We start from the raw sequence: 9,602 nt of genomic DNA on the forward strand, positions 1-9,602 counted from the left end.
TCAAAATGCTAGAATATCCATTCTTTGGCCCTTGTTCACTGTTTGTGGGCCAGAGCTTGAGCAACTTTGAAGGCAGCAACAGCATAAAGAGGAGTGCCCATTGAGACAGCCTTGGAACATTTTTGGGCATTTCAGCTAGTCTGAATACTGCACCCCATGTCTTCCAGGTCCTAGTCCAGCACTCTAACCAATACACCACACTGGGTCTTCAGGTGCACCAGATGCCCTTGAGGCAAAAAACAACACAAAACGCCAGCCACTTTGGATTACATGTTGCCCACTGTCCTTCTGGCATCAGAGATAGCCTCACAATCAGGAGAGTTGCACACTAGGTTGTTGCAGCTGCCTCTGCCCTGACTTGGTCAGGCCCTGATAGGTAGGAGCCCTTATATACAAAAGTATTATGAACCAACCTTATTCCAGTCTGGAGCTAAATTGTATTGCATGTTGCAGAGACCCATGAATGCTGTTGGACTATAACTCCCATTGTCCCCCAGCCAGTTTAGCCTATTTCAAGGAGGGTGGCCGAGGAAGGTAGTTCATTCATCCATGTCTGGAAATCCAAGGTTGAAGTGTGCCACTTTAGAATTCCTTTGTCCAGAGTGTGCTGCATTGCAATCTCCACCTCTCTGATGCTGTGCCAAGTTGGCTGACTCTGTGTTTATATTATTATTATTTATTCTCAGGATGTTATTGCCCTTTAAGGAAACAGCTTGTTTATAACTTAGCTGGGCATGTTGCCCTAATGAATTGTTCCAGAAAAACCTGCTTAGGGCCTCCATAATTAATCCCTTCAACTTGTTACCTAATTCCATTAAGACTCGGTTGTTTATTATTAGGCCTGCCAATTTCCTTTATTAGGATCCCATCTGCCATGGAAAAGCTTGGGTCTTGGTGCTCAGTCTGCTGCGGGGAAGATCAAATCATGTGGGCTTGTGAGATAAGGACATAAGGAAAGCCTGCTGGATCAGGCCATTGTCCCATCTTAGTCCAGCACCCTGCATCCTCTCAAGCTGGACAACCAGATGTCTATGGGAAACTCACAAGCAGGACTCAAGCACTGCAGTCGTTCCTCTCCTGTAATATCCAGCAACTGCTAGTCACAGGTGTACTGCCTCCAACAGTGAAGGTAGAACATAGCCTTCTCCACCATGAATTTATTTAATTATCTTTCAAAGCCAGCAATGCTGCTGATCATCTCTGCCTCTGGTGAGAGCTAGTTCCACAGTTTAACTATCAGCCCCAGTGTCCCTTCAGCTTAAATAATCCTTAACGTGCTTTGATTCCTGTAATCTTTGCCCAACCCTGAACTGATCTTTTGCAGGCTAAGGGCCAACGTCCCTTATGGGCAAGCTTCTGGGGGCCACATAGTGAGCAGGGCTAGAGGCAAAATTGGTTAGAGAAATGGATGTGCCACTTACCTTTGTAAAGTAGGCTACACTGCAGCCACACAGAAGTCAGAGGTTTTCTGCACCTCCACCCTCTGTGCAGGTAAGTAAGAGCAATGTCATGGTTCAAGAGCACTTTGCAGCTGAGGAAAAGCACTGTAGGAGAGGATGGAGCAGGGCCAGTAAACAGGTGGCGTTTAGGAACAGCCCTAAGGGTTGGCCATCTTTAGTCCCCAGGCCTGAGGGTTCCCCAAACTTGCTTTAAAGAGCTAAACAGTATGGATCAACTATAACTCCCAGTAGCATCTTATTCTGCAAAAAACACTAGCAAGCAAGGATTTGCCCAGGGTTTTAATTTATGCCAGAATATTTGTTTTACTCTACTTATGTGTATGCCACTCAGTAATGATAGTTTCTGGACAGCTAACAATATAAGGTGTGGAAGACAGTTCCATAAAAAACAAAACCCCATAAATGTGAAAATCTAAATACTTCATGTATGTAACACACAGGATAACAGCAGGATAACAAGGCAGGCAGCAGCCACACACAGAATGTCTACAGATGTTACAGAATGTTTACAGATCTTACAACTCCAGATGCATCACCAGAACTATAGATCACCAGAATATTTTAATTAACAGGGCTGGTGATGTATCTGGAGTTTAATGTCTGGGGAAATGAAAAAGGTTTTCTTCTGGTGCTGAAAAGGTCAAAGAGAGCCTCTTTGGGAAGTGCCTCCTATAAGCAATATGCCACCATAGAGTAGGGTTACCAGATGTTTCTGTTTCCCAGGGACAGTGCCCAGAGTTGTGACTAAGTCCCAAGACAAATTCCATCCCTGGAATGTTGCCGGATTTCATCTAATGTCCCCGGGAAACACAGCAGCGGCAGTCTCTGCAGCCCAGAGCAGTTGGCTCTGGCTGGCTTCAGGAGCTGCTTGGAAGTCCCCATATGATGGTGGTGCAGGGGCTCGGAGATGCAGCTTCCAGGATGCCTCCACCTTCCCTGACCCCAGCAACTAAGCTGTGAAGGGAGGCTTCATGCTGCCTATCAGAGCAGCCTCCCAACTCCTACTTGTATTCAAGCAGGAGCGGGGGGGGGGATCTCTCAGTTGTGAAGGGAGGCTTCACGTTGCCTGTCAAAGCTTGTGTGCAAGCAGGAGGTGGCAAGGATCTCTCAATTAGGCAACAGGAAGCCTCCCTTCCCAGCTGATGGATCCTCCTGCTTGCACACAGGTAGGAATGGGATTGGGGCTGCTCCGATGGGAAGGGTGGTATCGCACTGCCTGAGCCTCGCTGCTGCCATTCTCAGCCCTCTTTCTCCACCTTCCATGCCTGACCCACCGCACACCACTTCCCTACCACCACCGAAGAACCAACAACTAAGAAGCTGCCCAGGCTCATGGAGAAAGGAGATAGAGGCCTCAGAGGAAGGGGAAACATGGCGGTTGAGGTCAAGGCAGCGGCCGCCCCCTGCCACCACCATTGCTGCAACATCAAAGGCCTAAACATGATTTATTGATTTATTTATTTATAGTGTCCCCAGATTCATTGAAAAAAAACTTGTAACCTTACCATAGAGGGAATCTTCTTTATGAGTGGTCATGATCCACATTACTACATTTGGCATCCTGAGAAGAGCCCCAGAGAAGAACATAAGAACTTAATAAAGTAAGAGGTTCAAAAAAACTTCGGAAGTAAGGATGGAATTTGTCACAAAGTGCAAGGAGGATGCAGCACACTGGAGAAATGTTTAATCAGCAGAAACACACAAACACACAAACACACACACACGGGGGGGGGGGGGAGGAAGGAAGGAAGGAACTTCACTCATCCATGGCTGCCTTGCAACTAGGAAATAAGCTCAATCTTACACCAATCTAATCTGTCGAAGAAATTCTAACGTGTCTTGATAATAAGGCAGAACATGAGGCAATCTGCTGAATAAGCCAGGGAATCCCCCCTCCTGCTACCCCCCTCCCCCGGTCAACAAGAATATTCGTGGAATGAAGAGGGCAGAGCAAAGAGAGACAAGACCACGGAGCCTTAGGCTGCTTGGGAAGGAACCAGAGGAGGAGGAGAAGACTGAGAGAGTGGTGGAAAGTAGGAAGGTGGGGATCTCCAGTCCTCGCAACTGCCTCATTAGAGCAAAACCTACTGGGAAGAGCTGCTGTGATCACTAGGCTTGCACTGTTTTGGTTTCTTTGAATAGAGAGTTAGCTGATTTGACTCTGGTTCCTGATATGTATGCATTTTTCGTAAACATCACTTGGCAGGAGAACGGCATTGAAAAATTCAGAGAATTTCAAAGGATGGCTGTGTTACAGTTCGCATATCCTTTTGGAAAGTGCCAATATGGTAGGTTTCCTTTCACATGCAAATTGAATTGCATCCCCACTTCCAGTTCCTCGTTCCAGCTTGTGATGCGCAGTAAGTCTCTCAATACCAATGTTTTAAAGTGTCTATTAATGTGCCACTCAATAACCAGCATTGATTAGCCATTTATACTTTTACTTAGCTTTCAGCTGTGATCAAGCTTGCACATTAGGCTCAACTCTCAAGCCAAGCTTCTCAAGGAGCTCCAGATACACAAAAGGCGCTGTCTGCTTTCTAACCCTCCAGAATAGTGGTATTCCTTCCCCACAACTGGGAACTCTTGCCTGAGAGTGTTTTTCGACGCTTTGTTTTTCTTCAGATCTTGCTCAAGGTTTGGTTCGTTAGGCTGAGCATGTCATTGCAACCAAGCAGTAACGCAGGCTGTCTTGCCCACCCTTTAAGCCAGCGGTTCTCAACCTGTGGGTCTCCAGATGTTGTTGGACTACAACTCCCATCATCCCTGACCACTGATCATGCTGGCTAGGAATGATGGGAGTTGTAGTCCAACAACATCTGGGGACCCACAGGTTGAGAAACACTGCTAAGCCAATGCCTGTTTCTCCAAGGGGAAAGAAATTGGTAAGGAACAATTGGGTGACTACTGAAACTCAGCAACTTACACTAGTCACTATTACTTAGTTTACCCAACTGAAAAACTTATTTTTAATTGATTTTTGTTTGTGCTCATTTAGGCCCAGGTGGGAAACATGTGCTTCTCCAGGGATTACTGGACTATAATGCCAATCTTCCTTGACAATGTTGCCTGATGGGAATCAGAGTCCAACAACATCTGGAGGGCCAAAGGTTCTCCATACCTAAAGGTAAAGGTAAAGGGACCCCTGACCATTAGGTCCAGTCGTGGACGACTCTGGGGTTGCGGCGCTCATCTCACTTTATTGGCCGAGGGAGCCGGTGTACAGCTTCCGGGTCATGTGGCCAGCATGACTAAGCGGCTTCTGGCGATCCATAGCAGTGCATGGAAATGCTGTATACCTTCCCGCTGGAGTGGTACCTATTTATCTAGCTTCACTTTGACGTACTTTCAAACTGCTAGGTTGGCAGGAGCTGGGACCAAGCAACAGGAGCTCACCCCGTCACGGGGATTCGAACCACCGACCTTCTGATCGGCAAGCCCTAGGCTCTGTGGTTTAACCCACAGTGCCACCTGCATCCCTCTCCATACCTTGGTTAAGCCAATTTCCACCAACTTGATGCACTTCATATGTCCCATCAGTCCTAGCCAGCATGGCCAACGGTCAAGAATGATGAGTGCTATAATCCAGTAATCTCTTGGAAGAGAGGACCAAGATGGGAAATGCTGCTTTAGGCTCTAGTTGAAGCAAATGTTTTTGTTTTTCAATCAAGCTGCAAAGAGGACATTTTGAGGTGTTTTAGAGGTGATCTCTTGCAGAGGGTGAGTTGCCTAATTGAGGTAGACATGGTAAAGCGGGGGGAGAGGGAGGCCTTGACAGATGGTCGGAGAGGGGATTGAGCACAATCTGGTATTCTCAGCCCTCAGAGTGGAATGATTCTGCAATGCTGATGTCAGCAGCGTGGCTTCTATGCAAGCGATGCTCCAGAGTCGTACACAGAACATATGGCATTTCCTTCCCAAGGGTAAAATGCCCCCCGTATGTCTATATAATGCTGGGAAATTTGCTTCCTCCCTCCCATAGCTTTTCAGAAAACTCACCTCCCCATTCCCTCTTCCATTGTGGAGGGGTGTTCTGGATAGTCCCATTTTCTTATTGTTATCAACCAGGTTGCTTCCAGCAGCAGCTGCCTTGAATAGAGAATGGCCTAAAAGCTCTGATGGGCTGTGGGGCTGAACAGAAGCCTCCTCAAAGGCAATTAGGACAACTGCAGAATGAAGCTAGGAGATTGCAGACAGCAAGCCACATATCTTGGATTCGGATCACATGGAGAGATTTATCTCATTATATTCTTTTATATCTCCCCCTACATCCAAGCAATGGGATTTTCTTGGGTAGAGAGAATGTGCGGGAGACTTAGGCTGCAATCCTAAAAGGGGTGGGGGGCTGAGGGGGTGGGGAGGTAGTTGAACCATCACCTCTAGCTAGGGAGGAGTATTTTTTTCCTTATTCAGTTTGCATTTAAAGACAAACTTACCTTCTTTACCCTTCCTGAGAAACAAAACACAGTCATCCTTCAAAAATCACACCTTTCTAAATATTTCAGCTGCCAAACTCTCTCTCTCTCTCTCTCTCTGTGTGTGTGTGTGTGTGTGTGTGTGTTTGTAGTGGGCTAAAGTGTGCGTGAAAGTGCATTATTGTGTAAACAACATACAGAAGGCAATACATTAAGGAAAATTGGTTAGCAAATATATCCACATTAGGCAAAATTACATCTAATGTATCTGTTAGCATTTTAGTGCAAATTTCTCCTGACGAATTTCCATTGAGGAGTTATATATATTGACGGTACGGAGTTTATTTTTGGTATATGTTTATAGGAATAAACAGTGCATGAGCCTTAACATCTGATTGTAAAGAAGAAAACAAAGAAAAAAACAGGCGAGCAATCTAAATCATAACGTAAGTCTGGAGAAAACCCAATTGATGTTTGCTACAGTTCAGTGGTAAACAGTAGGTTTCCCCAGGGAAAAGTGTCAGGGCAAGTGGAAGCACGGCCAAGCCCTGAGAGAAGTCAAAATTGGCATCTACACTCATCTCTACCTCCAACATCCTAGTGGCCTTATGTCATCAATGCAAAAGTAGGAGACGAGCAGCTTTCTTCAGCTCCTCCATCCTTGCTACTTCATGAAGGTGATGGTGTCAGCTGTTGCTTATAAAAGCTCCAGTTGTGTGGCAAGTTCCTAAACCTTCCTGGGAAGTGAAATAAAGACACATGAAACAGTATTTTAGGTTAATTGGCGAAAAAGGCCACAACTTTATTGCTTACAGAATGTGAGTGGTATTGGCTTAGGCACTGGAAACCACACAACTATAGCTGACTCCTGCCCATCTGCAGGAGTCTTGGAAGGGTTAACCACCAGCCCTGCTGGTGCACATCAACTAGGAACTTCCTCAGGGTCACCGCTAGGGATTGTGCCATGGCCCTAACCCCCCATCTGGGGCTTTGGACAGAGACCACACCCCTTCGATTCCTTTAATGGAATACCCTTGAAATAGGTGATGGCCACTACCTCCCCTCCCCTTCAACTGAATACTCCAATGCCTAACCGCCAAACCTTACAAAGTTGTGATGATTTGCTACGAGGTAGGCAAAGAATCAAATGGCTGGTGCCAATTTGCCAAGTGGAAAAAAATCCTACCAGGCCCCTTCAACAGATGACCAACCGAGGTCCATAGCAAGGTCAGGAGATAAAGAGCCTAACCTGAGGGTGGGAGAACTGACCGAGCAAGGAGAAGAAGGGTCGAGTCCTCGGCCGCGGGTAGTTTAAATAGCCTGCGCCATGCCCCCAACCATCCAGATTGAACGGCCTAGGGATGACATGGTTGAGGATCAACCAATGGCACAGGGGCTATCCCGCCCCATGCGTGTGGGGAGGTCTTGCTCCCAGCCCACAATGTCATTTCCCCGGGAATGGGAAATCGCTTTGCAATAAAATAATTTTGCATGCCACAGGATTCTTTGAGACCTTTGCAGAAACAAAACCAGTAACAGATGGATCACCCATGTTCCCTGTCACTTTGCACTTGCTCAGTCATAGGACCATTCTGTTCGTTGGAAGAAAAAAGCACAGCTTTTTAGGATTTAAATTCTACACATCTTATATGCATTCTTCCCATGGAACACATCTTTTTGAATGCTTCCTAACGAATCTCCCGAAAACACAACTTTGCATGCATTTTCCTGCACAAAATGTTTATTCTTTGTACATATATTGATTGATTAATGTTTTAAGGTAATTTTGTCATTATTCTTTTAGAAGTGCCCTTTAATGTATTTTAGATTGTAGCCATCTTTGACACTATGTGCATGCATATATTGATAATAAACAAAATATGCACTTTGGTGTGCATTGTTTTTGAACCAGAACTGCATTGCCAAACAAAAAAAAAGGGGGGCGGGAGAGAAATGTTTCTTTTATATATATAATATTTTATTAGGTTTTATCAATAGAAAAGTTTAGAAAAATACAAAAACAAAAAAATACAAAATTACAAAATACAAAAATACAGACATTAAACACAAAGAAAGAAAGAGAAAAAACACATATAAAAGAAAACAAAAACTCCCTCTTTCTTAATTTCTCATCTTTAGTTAACTTATTTTCCTGACTTCCTCACGTCTCCCTTTTTTGTATCCCTTTTAAAAATTGGTTCAGCAAATTCATGTCCTATTAGTTTATCTATTATCAATCCCATCTTACATTTTACCTTGTTGCTAGAACCCCTTCAATTCATTTCAATGTCATCAGCATTCAAAAATTTTACAATATTTCTGCAAATAAGTTTTAAATTTCCTCCAATCTTCTTCCACCAACTCTTCTCCCTGGTCTCGGATTCTGCCAGTCATTTCCGCCATCTCCATATAGTCTATTAGTTGCATCTGCCATTCTTCCAAGGTGGGTAGGTCTTGTGTCTTCCAATGCTTTGCGATGAGAATTCTTGCTGCTGCTGTAGCATAGGGAGAGAAATGTTTCATTCTGATCTGCATAGAAGTCCTGGTTCTGTAAATTAGATTGGCTTGCTTTAAAAAAACAACAGCAACCAACTGGATTTCTCCTCCATTCCTACAATAGACAAAGATGGCTAATCCACTGGCAGGCATCAGTTTCGGCATTCCATCTGGAAGGTGGAACATGCCATCATTTTACTCTTTACTCTTCTAGTGGCACACTGCTAGCTGCGCTGCAGATGCCAGTGTTGGAAGGAGAGATGCCAACCTTGAAAGGATGTGTGTTGGGACTGGCAAAGACTGAATGATTGACGTTAATCGTACTCTAATTAGATGTCCTTGTTGAAGCTCCGATATGTCTTTGGGCGTCAGATTTACCCAGCTGCCAGTTCCTTGTCAGCCGCTCTGAGATTATTTTTGTTTTCTTTCGTGTGAGAATAGAGGGTGTGAAATTATGGAAATATTCTCTCTCTCTCTCTAGCACCAGCCTTAGCTGAGCTATTTATGCAAAGCAAAAATACTCTGATCTGATAGAGGCTTAACCCCTCTGCCCCTTGGATTCATTCTGGCTCAGTCATGGCAGCGATGGAACAGAATTTTGTTCAGGCCACATTTTTTAAAAAACACACACAAGCAAACAATTAAACCGACCTAATCCATGCCTCTTGGTGTGAATAAATGAAATAGAATATAACCATGCTTCGAATTTCACACTCTGAATTTTGTGATACAGTTCTTAGCACAATATGTGTAAAAATGTGTATCTTAGGATAAAATATGCATATACATGTGTACATTATGATAAAATACTGTTTAAATATATCCATGTTGTGGTAAATATGTTTTTTAAATATTGTCTTCAGTATACAGAGACACAGGAAAATCCCTTAAACTGATTCAGACCATTGGTCTATCAAGCTCAGTACTAGCTACACATGGTATCTTCAATGTTTTCAGACCCATTCATTTCAGGACCCATTTCTTCATCTTTCACCATATACAGTATTTGCACTGTCGTAGTTGTAATGCTTGTTCAGATAACTACCCTGGGTGGGGGCAGCTACTAGGCAAGGGAGAAGAGATTCTTTGGATCTCAGTGGATGGAGGACTGGCAGACCATTGGATGAATGAAGACCTTTATTAATTGGTAAACGTTAGCAAAGAGACAGCTTAACAGTAAAATAAATAAATAAATAAAAATAAATAAATAAATAAAATATTCATACCCCAC

The sequence above is a fragment of the Podarcis liolepis genome (genome assembly GCF_965112155.1).
Source record: "Podarcis liolepis genome assembly, chromosome: 15".
Lineage (NCBI taxonomy): Eukaryota > Metazoa > Chordata > Lepidosauria > Squamata > Lacertidae > Podarcis > Podarcis liolepis.